The 20,598-nt window shown below is 41.2% G+C and overlaps 1 protein-coding gene across 1 annotated transcript in view; it reads right to left on the bottom strand.

Annotated features, from left to right (window-relative positions):
- MBOAT2 (membrane bound glycerophospholipid O-acyltransferase 2) overlaps window positions 1-20,598 on the bottom strand; it is an 80,679-nt gene that overhangs the window by 40,113 nt on the left and 19,968 nt on the right. The gene's annotated exons all lie outside the window — the stretch shown is intronic.

Genomic DNA, 20,598 nt, shown 5'->3' with positions numbered 1-20,598 from the left:
ATCTAGTATGAAAATATTTGGCTGAAATATACATCAAACAAATTCTTAATAGGATTTTTAAAACTTGTCCTCAATTGTCTAAAATCATAAACAGTGTGGGTCAGGTGGTATTTACTCACATTTTAAAACATGAACGTTTAGTAATTTTCAGTCTTGAGATGTATGGGAGAGAGTTACAATAATGAAACACACAGTATGGGAAAAAGAATTTACGTATTAATAGAACAGAAATCCACAGGCTCTAGGATACATAACATTAACATTGCATAAAATGAAGGCTGCAATGCAAATTAGCAGGAATGGATTGATTATCACCTAATCAGTTAACCATGTGGCTGGGGGAAGGGAGTTGTATCTTCATCTAAACAATTCTAGATGGATTAAAGAATTATGAATACAACATAAAACCAAATCACAAAGGGGCTGTGGATAAATACTCAAACATTCTCAAATTGGCGAAGGACTTTCTAAACATACATAACGAAGAAATCAACGGAAAAAGACCAACGTATTTGGCTAAGTTGAAACCTTAAACTTCTCAGGTTGGCAATTCAGGAGCTTTTATGAAAAGGTCCTTTCAAACTTTATACCAGGAGGTAATTCCGATCTACTTGGATTATTCCTGAGCAAAGAAAAAGGGGGGAAAGCTTCCTAATTCAAATGATTTACGGAGTTACTATATTCCTGATAGCTATATCTGATAAAATGGCACATGTGCATACCCACACACAAAGCGCTGAGAAATCAAACCTAACATAACTTCTGAATATCATGTAGCAGATCGCATTTTCCAAAGAGGGCCCCATGTCACATGCTCTTCTACAACCTGCCCCTCTGGCCCCCATCAGGAGGCGGAGTCTCTGTCTCTACCCGTTTTGAATCTCCGGTGGCCCTCTAACTGCACTGACCACTAGACTATGGCAGAAGGAACACTTTGCTAGTTCAGGCGCAGCCCATAATTAGCCTGGCAGTTTCTCCTTCCTGCCTTTTGGAAGTTGTTCGTCAGGAAAAAAGCATGACTGTCCCAAGACCAACACATGTACAGGCTCTGGAGGAAGGGAGTGTCAAAGAGAGTGAGGTGCCAGAAAGCACTACGTCTTTAGACATGTTATGTGAAGAAGCTGACGTCAGGTGAAAAAGAGGGCTCGATTCGGTTGGACCTTTCCCGAATTCCTGACCCACAGAACAATGAGCACTTTATTTTAAGCCACTGCATTTTGATGTAGTGACGTAATCAGAACAGAAATTGGTAAGTGAAAACAGGGCTGTAGGACAGGGAGCAGGTGGCAGCAGGAAAGGTCTCGAGGAGATTGCTACCGAAGACCTAAAGAGCAGGAGGGAAATTCTAACTGGAAACAGAGAAAAGGCACCCCAGGTTATACAGTGACTGGGGAACATTGCTGCCTGCTGTAACGTGGAAGATAAGAAAAATACCCAATAAAAGTACTGAAAGATTTCTCTTAGATGCATACAACAAGGTACAGGTAGAGAGAGATGAACTAAAAAAGAAAATGTGCAGGGTTTGAGCAGAATTTAGGAAAAATAGAAAGGGCCCAGGATAGTCTTTCTTGTCAGCAAAATATTCTTAACGTAATCAGAGTAAAGATGAAGTCAAGGGTCTCTTGATGACACCTCAGAAAGATTTAAGGACTCAACTTTATAGAACCTCTTAGATTTAAAAGAAGAGTTTCTAAGAATCTTAAGGGTATATACCTCTTAGACTCTCTACGAGGCAAGAACATTTTTAGGAACCTTAAGGATGTGGTCCCACAGCACTTTCAGACCAAATTAAAAAGGAGACTATCAAAAAGAGATCTGCGGGTGCAGCTTTTGTCTAATGCAGGGGGTTATAATTAGATACACGGGAAGCCCACATCATTTTTAAGGGAGTTACATGAGATTGGACTGAAAGGGAGAGACAGCTCAAAATGAAAACAGATCTTTGGATGCCCAACTATCTACTGTTGGGTAGTAGGCTAAGAAAACTATTCAACTGCAAAATCCGGCTATTTCTTATGAAAAAGGAAGGAGAGCTCAGGGTGTGGAGTCAAGAGTCTAGAGGGTGAATCCAAGAGCCACAAAGAACCACTTGCAGGGACTAGGTCTGGGCCCTAATCAAGGAAGTGATAACAGGTGTCTGTCTGGAGTTCACAATTGTTACGGACCGGGGATTGCTAAGTGACCTGCCTTCCCCTCCTATTTGAACAAAAAGGTCTACTACAGCTATCCTATCACTGCTCACCACTGTATACTGGGTCCACCAGGGGCCTCTTTAGTTTAGTTTACTGGTCCTCACATGGAGAAGAACCACAGCCAAGAAGCCTCATCCATACTAGACCTGACTGAGATGACGAGACAGAGATCTCCAGCTTGATGCCATAATGAGAGGAGACTCTGGGGGATCCTGGGAGACAAGTAAGTGCATTTTTCATGTGAGATGACTGTGAACTTTGGGAGCCAGAGGACAGAAGGGCTCCTAAGATTGCTGCCCCCAGTAACGACCCTCCCTATTGCACATGTAGCTCTGCACCTCAAGAGTTGGAATATAATTCTCCTCACCTCGAATCTGGTTGAAATAACTTGGTTTACCAACAGAATACAATGGAAATGACTTCCTGCAACGTCAAGGCTAGGTCATAGGAAGTCTTGCTGCTTCCTCCTAGCTTTCTTGGAATGCTTGTCCTTGGCACACTGTCTCTGAGCCCAGCCGTTACCTACGAGCAGCTCAGGTCCACATGGAGAGGTAACATGCAAGTGCTCCAGTCAATCATCCCAGCTGATCTCCCAGCCAGCAGCCAACATCAACTGCCAGCCTTAGCAGGAAACCTTCTTGATGTCAAGCAGTCATGCTTTCAAATAACTGCAGTTCCAGCCAACATTTAATAACAAACACATGAGACCCTAAGCCAAAATTGTTCAGCTGGGTCTACTCAAAACAGAATACCATGAAAAATAATAATAGATCACTGCTAAGACACTAAACTTGGGGTGATTTGTCCTGCTACACTAGATAACTGAAATAATTCCTTAAAAAGAGTTTAGCATGGGCTTCCCTGGTGGCGCAGCGGTTGAGAGTCCGCCTGTCGATGCAGGCGACACGGGTTCGTTCCCCAGTCCGGGAAGATCCCACATGCCGCAGAGCGGCTGGGCCCGTGAGCCATGGCCGCTGAGCCTGCGCGTCCGGAGCCTGTGCTCCACAACGGGAGAGGCCACAACAGTGAGAGGCCCGCGTACCACCAAAAAAAAAAAAAAAAGAGTTTAGCACACGAAAACTAATTGTAATTTAAAATAAGATACCTCGACCAGGCAGGGCTTATTGGATAAATGCAAGAATGATTCAGTAAAGGAAGACTAGTAATATGTATCATCATAGTGGTGAGTGAAAGGGGAAAAACAGTTATAACAGATACATAGAAAGGCAGTTAATAAAATTCTATTATGTTTCCACAAAACAAACAGAACTCAGTAAACTAAGGGAAGAGGATGCTTTCTTAACATTAAAAAGATCTCTCAAAATATTCAGTACTTTGTTGGCCCTGAAACACTAGGAATTCATGGGGGAAAGCATATGAAAGTTTTTGAAGTGGGAAAGAAGAGGTATATGTGTTAGTGTAAAATAACTTACTTTTAGACTTATTTTGAAAATTCAAATAACATTAGAGTCCACTCCCCTCAGATCTCTAAATTTAGCATCATCCCAACAATACTTTTTTTTTTTTTTTTTTTTGGTGGTACGCGGGCCTCTCACTGTTGTGGCCTCTCCCGTTGCGGAGCACAGGCTCCGGACGCGCAGGCTCAGCGGCCATGGCTCACGGGCCCAGCCGCTCCGCGGCATGTGGGATCTTCCCGGACCGGGGCACAAACCCGTGTCCCCTGCATCGGCAGGCGGACCCTCAACCGCTGCGCCATCAGGGAAGCCCCCAACAATACTTTTAGTGGAACCTGATTAGTTGACTTGCAAGGTCTTCTGGAAAACTAAACAAACATATGATGAGGAGGACCTGCCCTCTCCTACCAGATAAAAGAATACGTCACGGTGATTCATAATGCAGTATTGATGCAGAAACAGGCCAAAAGGTTAACCTTACAGAGAAGAAGGTTCAAAAAAGAGACTCACTGTACAACTGAAAGCTTTGGTAGTTATAACGCTGGCATATGAAATGAGTGGGAAAAAGATGAATGAGGCAAACGAAGTGTAAAATGTTAGCTCTCCTTTCAGAAATGAAAATAGTTTTCGAGTTCACACTACACACACATACAAAAATCCAGTCAGACTGTGAAAAAAAATAAGACAGTAAAAAGTCTAGAATAAAACACAAAAGAATATCCTCAAATTTCTGGAACTGAGGAAACCTTCATAAGCATGACAAAAATCATAAATGCCACAAAGACAAAAGGTGACAATATTTATTATATAGAGATTATTGGAAATTTCTGTATGAGAGATGACAGAAAATTAAATAAGTAACAGAAATTATCTACTACATGTAGGTTAATATCCCTAATGATGAAATTCTACAAGTCGACAAAGAAAGAAATTAAGAATTCAAGTGAAAAAATGGATGAGAATGTGAATGGTCAAATTATAGAATAAAAAAATTATAACGGCCAGTCCATTTAGGAAAATAAATTAGACTCATGATAAAGAATGACCAGAAAATAATAATAATCATCCAGAAATGCATATTAGAATTATAATACTTATCCAATATAAAAAGTTTAAAAGTAGATAATACTTTAAGACTGGCAAAAGTTTAAAAGTAGGGACTTCCCTGGCAGTCCAGTGGTTAAGCCTCCGTGCTTCCACTGCAGGGAGCACAGGTTTGATCCCTGGCTATGGAACTAAGATCCCACATGCCATGCACAGAGCAGCCAAAAAAAAAAGACTAGTAAGACTGGCAAAAGTTTAAAAGTAGATAATATCCAGGAGGGAAAAACAGGCATTCGCAAACATAGCTGGTAGGGATGAAATTTTAAACATCTTTTTTCAGTAGGTGATTTTGCAGCATACCTCAGAATTTGTACATACTCTTTGAACTGCCAATTTCACTGCAAGAAGTCTATCCTAAAAAATAAAAATACTTATATATATGCACAAGGATACATACAAAGATATTCACTAAAGCACTGTATTTAATGATAAAAATGGGAAACCAGCTAAATGTCTCCAATGATATTAGCTATAATAAATGTAAATAGTAAAATAAATAGAAAGCCACACTATAGCATTCAGTAACAGTGAATAAAGAGATATCTATATGTACACACAATGAAAGCCAGAGTCAAGTGGAAAAAGTAAGCTAAAGAACACTGTGCTTAAAATGCAATCCCATTTTAGGTTCTCTATATACGTACACATATGTATGTATATATATAAACATATACGGATATATCATGGGAAAAGTTCTAGAACAGAACTGTAGCAGACACTCTAGGCTGACTCACTCCATGTGCATTTCCATCTCTGTTCACCCTTGCTTTCCTTGCCTATAGAGGCCAAAGGCTAAATATTCCATTTCCCAGCCTCTCTTGCCATTAGAGGTGGCAAGAGACACAGCTCTGCCTATGAGGTGTACGCAGGCGTCTGCTGAGGTTCCTGGGAATGTACGCGTCTGTGTGGCCCATGGTGGTGGCCGTCTGCAGGAGTGTTCCAGATCCGGCTCATACCAGCTTATGAAAGCTGTTAATTTTTCAAGAGTTTTTGTAAAGTGGTTGTTAAACTCAGCCATTACTAAAAACTAAATGATATAAACATAAGATGAAAGAAATTATCTTTCAAAGGTATTAAATGTTCAAACTCATCACTTCTCAGTTACTTCTTGACTTTTGCTATTTTCTCTGCTCTTGAGGTGACTTACATCTCCTGTATCTGTGCGGTAGGGATAGTATGTAATTGTGAGCTACTGAGCATTTCTTCCCAATTCCACATTCAGGGGCATCAAGTGAGTAGCTTTAAATCCACCGTGGTGGAAGTATTTACACCTTGAAAACTGGCAAACACTATAGAATGTTTAAAGCAGGGATCATCAAACTGAAGCCTGTAGGATAAATCTCGCCCCCTCCTTGTTGTTACATAAATGAAATTTATCTGACCACACCTATGCCCGTTTACATACATATTGTCTATGCCTGCTTTTGCCTTAGAAGAGCTAAGCTGAATAGCTGCACCAGCAACTGCACGGCCCTCAAAGCCTAAAATATTTACTATCTGGCCCTTTATGGAAGAAGTTTGCTGAGCCGAATTAGAAGCAATGAAGAGAACGCCAATAACGCACGTTAAACTTGTAAAAGTATGTCATGACCTGCAGCCACTACATTGTGAACAGTCCAAAAAAAAGAGGAAATCTTATTCTTCCAGTATTTAAAAACTGTTATTCAGTTCAACAAAGAAGTTGCTCTTACTCACATTACGGACAAGGAGAGTGAAGTGCCAACATATATCTTTATTGCTTCACTTTCAATTTACTCATTAATGTAAACAAAAATATCAACCGACATTCATAATGGAATAACATTTGTTTGCCCATGATGTGAGGAACTTCTTTACTGAACTGGAAGAAAATCTGTAGTCTAATTCTGTCAAATCATGGTTGAACTGCAACCATAGATGAGTTATGAGTTTGTCAAAAGTCAATGAAAGCGTTCTGTGAGAATCAAAGAACAAGAGGGGATACACGCAGCTGGTGTGGCGTGAATTCCTTCTGCCCAGAAGACGGATCTGACTGCTGCTGCAGCAACCATCTTGCATCCATGAAGTAGCGATCTAACAGGCGAAGGACAGCACCGCAGAACGAGAAACCTGCTCCTTTAATAAACACTGCTGAGCAGCTACACTGGCTCTGAATAACCTAAGTCCAGAAAAAAATCTCAGGTGGTTTTTTTCTGCAACTGAAATGTATTCCTAAATGATACCAAAGCACACCCAACTTTTGTTGTTATCTTTTCTTCTGAGATAGGCTGCAGGAAAGGGTGATGGGGAAAGCCCCTGATTTTTCAAGTTCACACAACAGCAGAGGAAAGCAGACATATAAGCCATACGGGCACGATATTCTTATAAGTGCTATGGTCACTGCATGGGTTTCACTGAATGTCTTCAAACAGAAAAATATGCATGCAAATAAAATCCAGACAGACATGATCTAGATTTAAATAATGGCCCCATCACTTTTTACTCTTCCTATCTGTGTGATCTTAAGAAAGTTTCTTTAATTCTGAACCGTAGTTCTCTCCCTTATAAAAGGCAGACACACAGGGAGGGAGCCTGACTACGCTAACTGAAATCACTGAGGTCTTGCCCTCCTTGCAACGGACCCGTTTACACGTGGGCATAAAACTTAAGTACGGTCAATGAAACATGACACAGAGCTTTTGGAAAGGCTTTCTCCTTGAAGTAGGACACTTGCTACTGTCATGTTGATAAGCCCAGCTTATAAAAGGAGCGAGCCTACAGACAATATGCTGACATGGCGAAGCAGAAAAGCTGTATAGAACAAAAAATAGAACTTTTGATGCCCTCATTAAAACTGAGTTGCTGAGTTAACCAACAAGAACTGCCTTGCCTCAGGACTTCTTGCTTCAGGAGGTAAATCTTCCTGTACTGTTACACCATTATTCCACTATGAGCTGGGATTTCTACTCTTTGCAGTTTTTCAAAGCACCCTGATATTATCATCACTCATAACAAAATTAAATCAACAAGATTTGAAGAGTTCCAGAAAGAACCTTTTATTATTCATTAAAAAATGAATGTTGAATGACTGCCCCATTTTAAAAAGAGAAACCACATCTTAAGTACTCATTCTCTAGATATTAGATACAAATTGGAAATTGTTCAGGGAAAAACAAAGTGCTCAGGGACTATGGAAACTAATGGGCTAGCAATGCTGTGAACTGAGAAAGAATTTCTCCCCAAATGAGGAAAACAGGCAACATCAACAAAAGGTTCAAAATCTTGATGGGAATAAAGACAAAACCTAATAAATGAGTAGCTGTTTTAATGTGCTGAAATCAAATTAAACTGTTCACTTTCCAAGGTGCCTGAACTCAGATGGCTTTGGGTGCTGTCCAAATTCAGGAAAGGTCTGCATATCTGAGTACTAATTGCATTTTCTCCTTATTTTGCCTTCCCCACTGTCTATACTCTCCAAGGCTCTCTTTGAAATCTTGAAATCAGGTAGTCTAAGTCCTCAAACTTTACTCTTCTCTTTCAAAATATTCTGCAGTCTCTGCATTTCTAAGTAATTTTTGAAGCCACTTTAAAAATACAAGGAACACTGTAAAACAAAAAGTAGGTAAGCAAACAGAGAAAAAAAATTAAGGAGACGGGCCTCCCCGTCTGGTGCTGCAGCGGTTAAGAATCCGCTTGCCAGTGCAGGGGACCCGGGTTCGAGCCCTGGTCCGGGAAGATCCCACATGTCGCGGAGCAACTAAGCCCGTGTGCCACAGCTGCTGAGCCTGCGCTCTAGAGCCCGCAAGCCACAACTATGGTGCTCTGAGCCCTCGCGCCTAGAGCCCGTGCTCTGCAACAAGAGACGCCACCACAATGAGAGGCCCTCGCACCGCAGCGAGGAGTGGTCCCCGCTCGCTGCAACTGGAGGGGGCCTGAGCGCAGCAACAAAGACCCAACGCAGCCAAAAATAAATAAATAAAATAAGTACATTTAAAAAAATTATACAATGGAACTTTAAAAAATAATTAAGGAGAAAGTAAAGTTAGTATTCAGATGTTACAAGAGCTGTGCACGTTAGACACGTGGATCAATGAACAGAACAAACAGTCTAGAGATAAAGTCACACATATATGGTGAATTGCAATTCAAAACAGAAAAGATGGTATGTGGACAAATAGTGCTGGGACAAATGGATACACACACGGAAGAAAACTAATTTCAACCCTTGCCTCATAGCACACACACAAAAATTAACTCAGAATGGATCACTGACATAAGCATAAAAACTAAAACCATAAATCTAGAAGAAAATATTTATAACCTTAGGCAGGCAAAGACATCGTAGAAAAGACACAGAAAGCTCTAAAGTATCAAATAAAAAATTGTTAAACTGACTTCATCAAACGTTAAAAGTTCTATTTGTCAAAAGTCACCACCAAGAAGACGAAAAGGCAAGTCACAGGTTGGGAGGATATATCCACATACCTGCAAAAGACTTACAACCAGGAAACAGAAAGAATGAATTATAAGATAGTAATAAAATTCAAGTCAGAAGGTTCGAATAAACGTGTCCCAAAAGAAGATGCACAATTGGTCAAAAAGGCAAGAAAAGATGCTTGACATCATCAGTCAGGAGAAATCTAAATTAAAATCATAGTGAAATTCCACTGTACACACATTAGAACGACTAACATTGAAAAGACAGATAAAACCAAGTGCTGATGAGAAGGTAAACGACTGGTGCTCTCACACATTGCCTGTAGGAGTGTGAAATGGCACAACCACTTTGGGGAAGTCTGGCAGTTCCTTATATGATCAAACATACTCTTACCCTATGTCCCAGCAAATCCTCCCTAGGTATCTACGTAAGAGAAATGAAGACATATATCCATAAAAAGACTTGTACAAGAATGTTTTAGAACTTTTATTCCTAATAACCCAAATTTGGGGTTTTTTTTAAATACATACCATTTTTTTTTAAGATTTTTTTTGATGTGGACAGTTTTTTTTTTTAAGTTTTTATTGAATTTGTTACAATATTGCTTCTGGTTTTTATGTTTTGGTTTTTTGGCTGCAAGGCATGTGGGATCTTAGCTACCTGACCAGGGGTTGAACCCGCACCCCCTGCTTTGGAAGGCAAAGTCCTAACCACTGGAGCGCCAGGGAAGTCCCCCAAATTTTGAAATAATCCAAATGACCATTAATAGACAGGTGAAAGGATATGTAAATGGTGGTATATTCACACATTGGAAGGGTAGTCAGCAATAAAAGGAACATACTGTTGATCAACACAGTGACATGAATGAATTTTAAAACATTAAGCTGAGTTTAAAAAGCCAGACACAGAAGATTACTTACTATATACTTCAACTTATATGAACTTCTAAAACAGGCAAACTAATCTATGGTGATAGAAAGCAGACAGCTGGTTGCAGGGGACTGGGCTAGAATGATTACAAGGGGAATGAAGGAACTTTGGGGGATGAGTGAGGTGTCCTGTATCTGGATTTGGGTGGTAGTTACACAGGGCTATACATTTGTCCAAACTCACGGAACTGGTGGTTCTATTTTGTTTTAGGTAAGTTTTATCTAAATAAAGTTGATTTAAAAATTATTTGAGGGCTTCCCTGGTGGCGCAGTTTCTCCCCAAAAAAAAAAAAAAAAAAAAAAAAATTATTTGGAAACAAATTGTACAATCTCCATTGCAGATTCCTTCTCAACCTGGGGCTCCAGGGTTCAGTCCTCTTCTCCATTTGCACCTATTTCCAAAAGGATTTCCAGTTCCATGATTTTAAGCTATGTAGGTGTTTACCTACTGCTGTATACCAACAGCACCCAGATTTTATATCTCTAGATTAGACGTGTCTCCTAACCTCCAAACTCAAAGAATCAACAAGCTACTTAACATCTCTATTTGGTTGCCTAACAAGCATCTCAAATTTATCATGTTCAAAACAGAAATTCTGACCTCACCAAAACAATTCCTCTCCCTAGTCTTCTCTGTCTTGATTAATGGCATCATCTTTCACCCAGTTGCTTTGCCCAAAAAACTAAAGTCATTTTTGATGTATCTCTATACTCACATCCCATATCCGAATCTTCATATCCATCTTCATATTTCACATCATGTATGACCCACATCCATATTCAAATCTATCATCAAAATATATCCTGGACTGAGTAATTCCCACTGGAAGCAGGTCCAGGCCTGGACCACTGTAAGAGCATCCTGACTAGCCCCCTGCTCCCACTCCCTCCCAAGTCTGTTGTACACACAGCATCCAGAATGTTCAGGACTTGCCAGCAGCCACCCACCACACTTAGAACAAAATCCAAATTTCTTCACGAACTTTTGTTGCCCCAGAATCTAACTTTAAAAAAAAAAAAAAAAAGTTATTTCTTTGGTTCTACTGGATGAATGAAACACATTTACATAGGCTTCTATTTTGATAACTTAAGAAATAAAGAATTATTTAAGATAGATGAAACTAGAATATTACTGAAACTAGAATATTACTGAATATTACTGAAGCTTAGAGAAGCCTGGCAACACTGAGATCACCCATCACACATGCACACAGGTGATCACTGGAATTCCAGCAATTTGAGGGAGGATAAGTTAGTCACCATCGGTGTTGTCTCAGGTTGGTCACGATTTGCTGAAACAGGGCTCCATTTCACTTTAAAGTTAACTGTGTTCTTTTATAATCGTTTCTTGCTAAACCGTCCTGAGTCTTATTTGATTCCCCTCCGTCTCGATGGCCCTGCTAAGTGAAAACTGTAAAGCTGACAGAAGGTAAACTCAGGTTAAAACTGCTAGGGGGTCACAACAGCCTTTAAGTCAGGGGTCAAGTTTTCTTCCAGTTGGTATCTCCAAACCTTACCTCTACTTCCCAGCATATAACCCTGCATATCATAGGTTATTATGTAATTTTGAAGAGAGACTCCACTCAGTTTAAAAAGCAAACACCTCTAAGTAAATACTTCTCCAAACCTACACTCCGTTCGTTTCAAAATCTATTCCAAAATTACTATCCACAATTACATATTTCCATTTCTAGAATACACCATTTCAAATTAAATAATCAAAACTATAATTCACTTAATCTAGTTATTTCTACATTTTAATCTATTTAAATAGCAATAAATGTAAGCCAAGAACTGTTGATACAAAAAAGCAGTAAATATTGGCAAGGGGTGGACACTAGATTTAACTCCAAAGATGGCACTAGTGAGAAACAGAGTTTGCAAAGTACTTAATAAATGATTTACAGGATCTTAAAAATAGACTTTGGTAACAAGTAACCAGAAAACTGTACAATACTCATATTAACTAACCAGAGAGACAACTGGCTAAAATGCTAAATATGTACACAGGTAAAACTTTTTGCACTAAAAATACAACAGTCATGTGAATACAAACACAATTATTAGACATAATGAGAGTTTGCTGACCTATGGGCAAATGACGTAAAGCAAAGGTGAGTGTTCTATTTCTGGGTGTATTTCAAAACAGGATCTTAAACCTGATAAAGTCAGCAGAGACCTGGAAAGATGACTGCTTAAAAACTGTTCAAGTTTCCTATGTAAAAATTTACACTTAATCAAGTCTGTTCTTTTTCATTTAGTGGCCATTATGTGCAAGGCAACCTGAAGAGTTATTTTTCTATGGGGTGGCATTCGGAGGTGGCCTAAATATGAGGCTGTTATTCTAAAACCAGCAACCTGGAGCGAGCTCAGCCTTTCCTTCGCCTCTACTTTTATGAAAGTAACACATGCACCATTTCAAAGTCAAAGGGTCTGACACCGGTCACCAAGACAGAGCCTTCTACAGCCCTACACCCCACATGCAGGCTCTGCTCTCCAGTGGCTGCCAGGCCAGTTCCCAGATCCAGCCCTGGACTTGGCAGGACAGACTAGCTGGTCCTCAACAGCACCATCCTCGCAGGCACTTAGGTTTCGGCTTCTTATGCCATCTCCAGCCCCCGTCTTGTAGTTTACACCTCTTTGATGTTTCACTACCATTTAAGTGGAGTTTCAGATAAATGTGTGTGTTTAATCTGCTACAATTAACTGGAAGTCTCAAAACTTAGTTTTATAACCATCATCAAAACATCAGTTTTCTAAAATCTTTTTGATAGTATCTGCATTTTATTCTAATAGGCCATTCTAATAGGTCATAAATTTAGTGGAATTTTAATAAATGTGATCCTTAACGTTTCTTGTTCTTTTTACTTTGTGTACAATAACACATTCTAAGATATATTATTTCTAGGACTTCCTGGTGGCACAGTGGATAAGACTCCATGCTCCCAATGCAGGGGGCCTGGGTTCTATCCCTGGTCAGGGAACTAGATCCCACGTGCATGCTGCAACTGAGAGTTTGCATGCCACAACTAAGGAGCCAGTGAGCTGCAACTAAGGAGCCCACCTGCCACAACTAAGACCTGGTGCAACCAAATAAATAAATATTTTTTTAAAAAATACATTATTTCTGCTGAAGTATTAGAACCAAAGGTTAAGTTTATCCTCAGGTAACCAATAGGTGACTATCAACTATCTAACCGCATGATGTCTTTAAGAACCGAGTTGAAAGCCTCCTTCCACTATCACCACATTTATAAACACACCCTCTTAAAGATACACAGTAGCCATTCTTCACATTTTTAGATCACGTGTCTCATCTCTTCCCAGAGTTGGTTTGTTAAAGATGTCACTTTGACTCCACACACTTGCCTTTTATAGAAGGAACAGTAAGATATGGCTTCTCCATTTCAAGAACCTGACATCGAGCCAGGAACAACGGTCACAATGTCTGGCAGCCGATCGTGACTGCAGTGCTGGGTTTCCCAGGATCAGCCATCAAAATGCCAGTCACCCGTCTCACTATGTCTGTTTAGAGCGTGTTAATCGCATTTTGTGAAAACTGCTCTCTTAGATGTCCGTATCCTTCACTAGACCGCACTCCTTGAAGACTTCAGACATCTGTGTGTCTGAGCCTGGCGCGGTGCCTGACAGAAAGAAGGCGTTCTGTGAAGAGGCAGAACAGAAGCAGCATGAAAAGATCATCGCAGGCCAGGGAAGCAAGTGAAGGCTCCCCTCGGGAGGACGGCAACAACATCGACGTAGCTGCAAACACGGAGCAGGACAGGCACAGAAAAGATGACACCGCCCAGTCAGGCTGAGTGCCCAGGGCCAAGACTGGTCAGCCTGACGCCTACCTAGTGAAAACTGGGAGAAACAACAGGAAATGAGCTTAGTGGGTAAAATGGATTCAGAGTTTTCTGAAGGGCCGTGAGTTTCTCGACTGAGTATTGAGGCTATTCTCCCACAGGCGTCCAAAGATTTTTGAACAAAGAGCAATACGATGAAATAGTTTTTAGGCAAATAATAAAGACTAACCCATATATATGATGGATGGTAAGACAGAAGGCTGGGAGTCAGAAGAGCACTTACACAGCAGGAGGAAATAAGTTCCGAGCTAAGACAGGGGATGGGACAGCAAATGCTAAGGATTTCCTAGGAGGAACTAAAAAATATCTCGTAACATACCGGCTATAGAAACTAAGAAGAAAAAGTCAGGTTTGTAAATTAGGGTGTATCAGGAGAACACAGAAGTCGATTCTGGAGTGAAGACTGGCCCGGCTGGAAAGCTGGCTTGATCTCTTCCCAGCTGGTGACTCCAGCCAAGCTGTTCAATGAAGCCTCAGTCCTCTCCTCTTTTCCATGTACATTTTTTCTTAGATGATTTCACTGAATTCTAAGCCTTGAAAGCCTAACACCAGGCTTGTCTGCCTGCTGTCCCGACACGAATATCTAATGAGGCCTCTCAGACTTAACCTGGCAGAGAAAGCCCTCCTGCCCAGTAAGCGGCTTCTCCCTCCATCCCCCCCATTCCCACCTAACACAGTCCACCCGGCCGCTGAGGCCAGAAAAAGTCGATTCCTCCCTTGTCGTCACACCCCACAACCAATCTGCAATCCAATCCCTCTAGTTCTACCTCTGAAACTGAGCCCGTATCTACCCACCCCTCCCCATCTCCACTGCTACCCTCCTGTCTCCCATCTGACTTGCCCGCTGTCTCTGACTGGTGGTCCTTCCACCACGCCCACCCTCTAACAATCCTAGCCACACAGAGCAGCGGGGACAATGTTGTGACACTACTTAGAATTCCCTGGAGGGCTCCCACTGCACTTAAAACCACAATCTGTTACAAAACAGAAACAGAGGTACAGATGTAGAAAACAAATTTATGGTTACCAAGGGGGAAAGTGGGGGGAGGGACAAATTGGGAGATTGGGACTGACATATACACGCTACTTAGATAACTAGTAAGGACCTACTGTATAGCACAGGGAACTCTACTCAGTACTCTGTAATGACCCATATGGGAAAAGAATCTCAAAAAGAGTGGATATATGTTGATGTATAACTGATTCGCTTTGCTGTACAGCAGAAACGAATGCAACATTGTAAATCAACTATACGCCAATAAAAATTGATTTTAAAAAAACAAGCTGGGCTTCCCTGGTGGCGCAGTGGTTGAGAGTCCGCCTGCCGATGCAGGGGACGCGGGTTCGTGCCCCGGTCCGGGAAGATCCCACGTGCCGCGGAGCGGCTTGGCCCGTGAGCCATGGCCGCTGAGCCTGTGCGTCCGGAGCCTGTGCTCCGCAACGGGAGAGGCCACAGCGGTGAGAGGCCCGTGTACCACAAAAAAAAAGCTAACTAACTGCAATCTGGCTCGGCCCACCTCTTTGACCTCATTTTTACACCACTGGAGACCTTGGCCCACCAGGGACCAGCAAGGCTGGAGCTCTTGCTGGGCTCTGAATACTCCCAACACCGGACTCCTGAGAGCCTGGCCCAGGCTCCTCCATCTGCCTCGAGGGCTCTCCCTCTGGTTCCATGAATAACTGGCTCGTTTGCATCATTTAATTCTCAACTCATCTAAAGTAGCAGCCATGTTCTTTCATTCATCTCAGTCTTGGAAATAACATTGATTGAATGTTGTGTTTACCTGTTTATTGTCTGTCTGGTCCCACGTGAACAATAACTCCAGCAAGGCAGTCCTGCTCGCGGCCACTCCTCCCACACCTAGAACCGACCACGGCACACAGAAGGTACTTGGGTACCTAACGCGGACTTGCTGACGATAGCCCCAAGTTCCCCATTTTTAAACTGGGTTGTCTGGCTTCTTATTATTAAGTTGTAAACGTTCTTTATATTTTCTGGACATAAGTCCTGTATCAAATATATGTTTTGCAAATATTTTCCCCCAGGGGCTTGCCTTTTCGTTTTCTTAATTTTTTTTTTTTTTTTGGCCATGCAGCTTGTGGGATTTTAGTTCCCTGACCAGGGATCAAACCCAGGCCCTCAGCAGTGAGAGCACAGTGTGGAATCCTAACCTCTGGACCGCCAGGGGATTTCCTTTAATGGTGTCTTTTGAAGAACAAAAGTTTTAAATTCTGATGAAGTACAACTGATCAGTTTTTTCTTTATGGACCATCCTTCGGTGTCATATCTAAGAAGTCTTTGCCTAATCCAAAGACATAAAGAGTTCCTTCTATATTTTCTTCTAAAGTTTTATAGTTTTAGCTGTTATCAGTAGGGCTATGATACATTTTCAGTTAGTTGTGTGAGGTAAGGCCCAGGCTCATTTCCTCACATATCCAACTGTCCCAGCACCACATGTTGACAAGACCATCCTTCCAAATGAATGGCTCTGGAGCTTTTGTCAAAAATCAAGTGACCACAAGTCTAAGGGCTTATTTCTAGACTCTCAATTTTGTTTAAACCATTTACATATCCATCCTTATATCATTATCACAGCATCTTTATTACTGTAGCATTACAGTAAGTTTTGAAACCGGAGAGTGTAAATCCAACTTTGTTGTTCTTTTTCAAAACTGTTTTGGTTATTCAAGTTTCTTTGTATTTCCATATAAATTTTATGACTGGCTTGTCAATTTCTACCATAAAAGCCTTCTGGAATTTCTGTTAGGGATTACAGTGAATCTGTGGATCAGTTTGGGGGGAACTGCCATCTTATCAATACAAAGTCTTCCAATCCACGAATATGAAGTACCTCTCCATTTACTCCTCTTTAATTTCTCTCAGGGATGTTTTACAGTATTCAAGTGCACTTACATTTATTAAACTTATTCCTAAGTATTTTATTCCTTTTGACGCCCCTGTGAGTGGAACTGTTTTTGCACTTTCACTTTTGGAATATTTGTAATATATAGAAATATAGTTGGTTTTGTATACCCATCTTGTACCCTACAACTTTGCCAAACTCATTCATTAGATCTGGTGGTCTCTTCTGTAGCCGCTCCAGCACTCCCTTGACGACTGTTTGTGAGATATATCTTTCCCACTCTTTTACTTTCAAGCTATGTCTTTTCATCTAAAGAGTGCCTCTTATAGAAAGCATATGGTTAGATCTTTTATTATCCAGTCTGCCTTTTGATTCACATTTAATGTAATTATTGATACGGTCAGGTGTACATCTGCCATTTTGCTATTTGTCTTAGGTATGTCTTGGGTCCTTTTTTACTGCCTACTTTTGTATTAAAAAATATTTGGTAGTATGCTATTTTAATTCCACTGTTGATTTTCTTCACTATATATATTTTTAGTTATTTTCTTAGTGATTGCTCTAGGGATTACAGCATGCATATTTCAGATTGATGCCGACTTAATTCTGATAAAATATAGCAAGTTTGCTCCAATACACCTCCATTTTCTTCCTTGTCCTTTGTGCTATTATCATTATATGTATGGTATCTAGGTATTGTTATAATCCTAACAATACAGTGTTATAATTACTACTTTATACAGCCATATGTCCTTTAAATAAAAAAAGAGAAAATATATATGTATAGCATTTTTTATATTTATCCCCATATTTACCGTTTTTAAAGCTCTTCATTTCTTCCTGTGGATTCAAGTTACCATCTGGTATACTACTTGCAACCTGAAGAACTTCCTTTAGAATTTCTTGTAAAGCTGGTCTTTGTTTACCTGGGAATGTCTTTACTTCACCTTCATTTCTGAAGGATAGTTTTGCTAGATATAGAACTTGTGGTCGGAAATTTTTTCCTTCAGAATTTTGGATAAGCCATTCTACTCTCTTCTGGCCTCCACTGTTTCTGATAAGAACTGCATTGTCCTCCATCTGCAATGAGCTATTTTTCCCTCTCTGCCTTCAAGATGTTCTCATTGTCCTTTCTTTCAACAGTGTGACTATAATGTATCTTAGTAACCAGCTGTTTGTTTATCCTTCTTGGGGTTGTTGAGCTTCTTGGACCTGGAAATTAACGTTTTTCATCAAATTTGTGATACTGTTGGCCACCATTTTTTCAAATACTTTTTCTGTCCTTTTCTCCTTTGACTCACCTTTTGGAACTCTCATTACCCATTATGTCAGCATACTTGATGGCATCCCACAGGTCTCTGAGGTTTGTTTTTCTTCAGTGTTTCTTACATTTGTTCTATAGACGAGCTAACAGCTACTGATCCATCTTTAAGTTCAGTGATTCTTTCTTTGGCCATCACAAATAACTGTGTAGCACATCTAATGAATTTTCATTCTAGTTATTTACTTTTCAACTTTAGGAGTTTCATTGGTTCTTTTTAATAGTTTCTATTTCTTCATTGATATTCCCTATTTGTTGAGTCATGGTGATCATACCTTCCTTTAATTCTTTGAGCATATTAATAATAGCTGCTTTGAAGTCTTTGGTAAATTCAACATCAGGGTCCATTTAGAGACAGTTTTCAATTGACTGCTTTTTTCCCCTGTTTCTCATAACTTTTTGTTTAAAAAGGGACACATTGGGCTTCCCTGGTGGCGCAGTGGTTGAGAGTCCACCTGCCGATGCAGGGGACGCGGGTTCGTGCCCCGGTCTGGGAAAATCCCACATGCCGTGGAGCGGCTGGGCCTGTGAGCCATGGCCCATGAGCCTGCGCGTCTGGAGCCTGTGCTCCACAACGGGAGAGGCCACAACAGAGAGAGGCCCGCGTACCGCCCAAAAAAAAAAAAAGGGACACGTTAAAGTAATATAGTAACTGAACTTTGTCTTTTTTTCTTGAGCATTGTTGTGCTATTTTGTGTTGAATCTCTCTCACCCATGGCACACAACAGCTGACATCTCCACTCAGTTCTTTAAATTCTTGGTTTTATTTTTCAGCCTCACTCGAGGAGTCACCCCTGTCTGTAATCTCAGTGGTCAGCCAAGGGTTGGTCAGGGCTTGTGTTCAAACACCTACAGCCAGTAAGGCTTCTGCCCTCCGCCGAGGGATCTACGTATGGGTTTGAGAGCTCATTCTATGGTCCAGCAGTTCTCAAGTCCGCCCCAGCTTTCCCTGTCCCTCAGGCCTTCCCAGACCTCCCCTGGCGTGGCTGCAGTCTCCAGTCAGCCAGGGTTGTGCTGAGATCTTCTCTAGTCCCTTTATAGCTCTCTCGCTGCCAGGATCTCTCTGCTGAACGTATGGACCACATCCTCAGGACAGGAGAGCTGAAGGCATTCTCTGTGAACCATTGCATGGGTTTTCTGCCTTCCACTCTAAATCAAGTCAATCAAAGCTGCTGATTTTGTGGCCATCCCTGCCCCAGGGAATGAAGAATGGAGGTAAGCCCAGGCAAGAACACCACAATTCCCACTGTTCTCACTCAAAGGTCACTTATTTTCTTTTAAATAAATGCATCTCAAATTGTTGTTTACTTTGGGTCAATTTCCAGAGCCTTAAAATGGTTTTGACCAGTTGATCCAGTTTTATCGCTGTTTTGGTGGGAGAAAATTTGCAGACCTTCTCATTCCTCAATAGCTGGAACTTCTGTCAATTAAAATAGGATCTGGTAGGCTAGCACGGAAATATTATTTCTGTGGGGGGTAAATTCAAGTTCTAAAACAGATCCAGAAAATCAGAAACATATCCACACCTAGAAGAGTCCTGGTGGCAAGAAGAGCTTTGCCAGCCCTCAATGGGAGTCAGCTGAGCTCTGTTACGGAGATCGACTCTGTATTTGTGACTCTAACAGAAGAATTTTAAAACACTTTAAAGAACCAGCTGCTCTACCAGCAAAAGCCAGCCATGCCGTCTTCATAAAGATTCAGAGTCCCCCCTTTTGTTCCCAGTCACTAATGTGCCACTGTCCTCTGTGGGGTCAGTAACCACCTCCCCAGGATCCCCATTTTAGGCTTTTCCCTGGATATAGAGACACCAGGTTCTGGAGTCCAGGGACCAGCACACACTCTTGATTTCTTCCTAGAGACCTGCAGGTAATCTCTGTTCCACAATAAAACTTCTGTGGCTCGGAAGGCAGGGCCTGCTGGGTTCCCTGCCCTGGCGCTCTGCCCAGGTGCCCTCTCACCTGGAACCATGAGGTCTCCACAGGTTACAAATACAATACAAGTCGTGAGGGACTGTGTTTGTTCTTTTACAAAGCCTTATTCATGAAGAAAAGGAAAGGAGCTTAGCTGTATTCACTACACCAGACACAAACAGTGACATGGATACATGAAGCCACTCGATTCTTTCCTGTCCTCACTTTGTTTATGGATGGCAGAAATGACCCAAACCGCCTGGCTCCTGTTCAGCTCTTTTAAGAAATCTAACTCTGTTCCCACACCTGGCTCTATAACATAATGAAGTCACTTAATTGTGTTTTATAAAGAAAATTTCCAAAGTTGATTCAGATACACAAATAAAATTGGGTATTGGCTGTTGGTATTAAGCAAGATTATTTTATCGTTCAAAATGCAAAGACTTCTATGGGACTTCCCTGCAGTCCAGTGGTTAGTACTCAGCGCTTCCACTGTCGTGGCTCGGGTTCAATCCCTGACTGGGGAACTAAGATTCCACAGGCAGCGCGGCATGGCCGGGAAAAAAAAAAAAAAAAAAAAAAAAGAAAAAATTTTAGAATT

The sequence above is a fragment of the Neophocaena asiaeorientalis genome, unplaced genomic scaffold, assembly GCF_003031525.2.
Source record: "Neophocaena asiaeorientalis asiaeorientalis breed wild unplaced genomic scaffold, Neophocaena_asiaeorientalis_V1.1 scaffold396, whole genome shotgun sequence".
Taxonomy (NCBI): Eukaryota; Metazoa; Chordata; class Mammalia; order Artiodactyla; family Phocoenidae; genus Neophocaena; species Neophocaena asiaeorientalis.
Note: the sequence above shows the minus strand (reverse complement) of the source record. Positions and strands in the feature narration are given on the sequence as shown.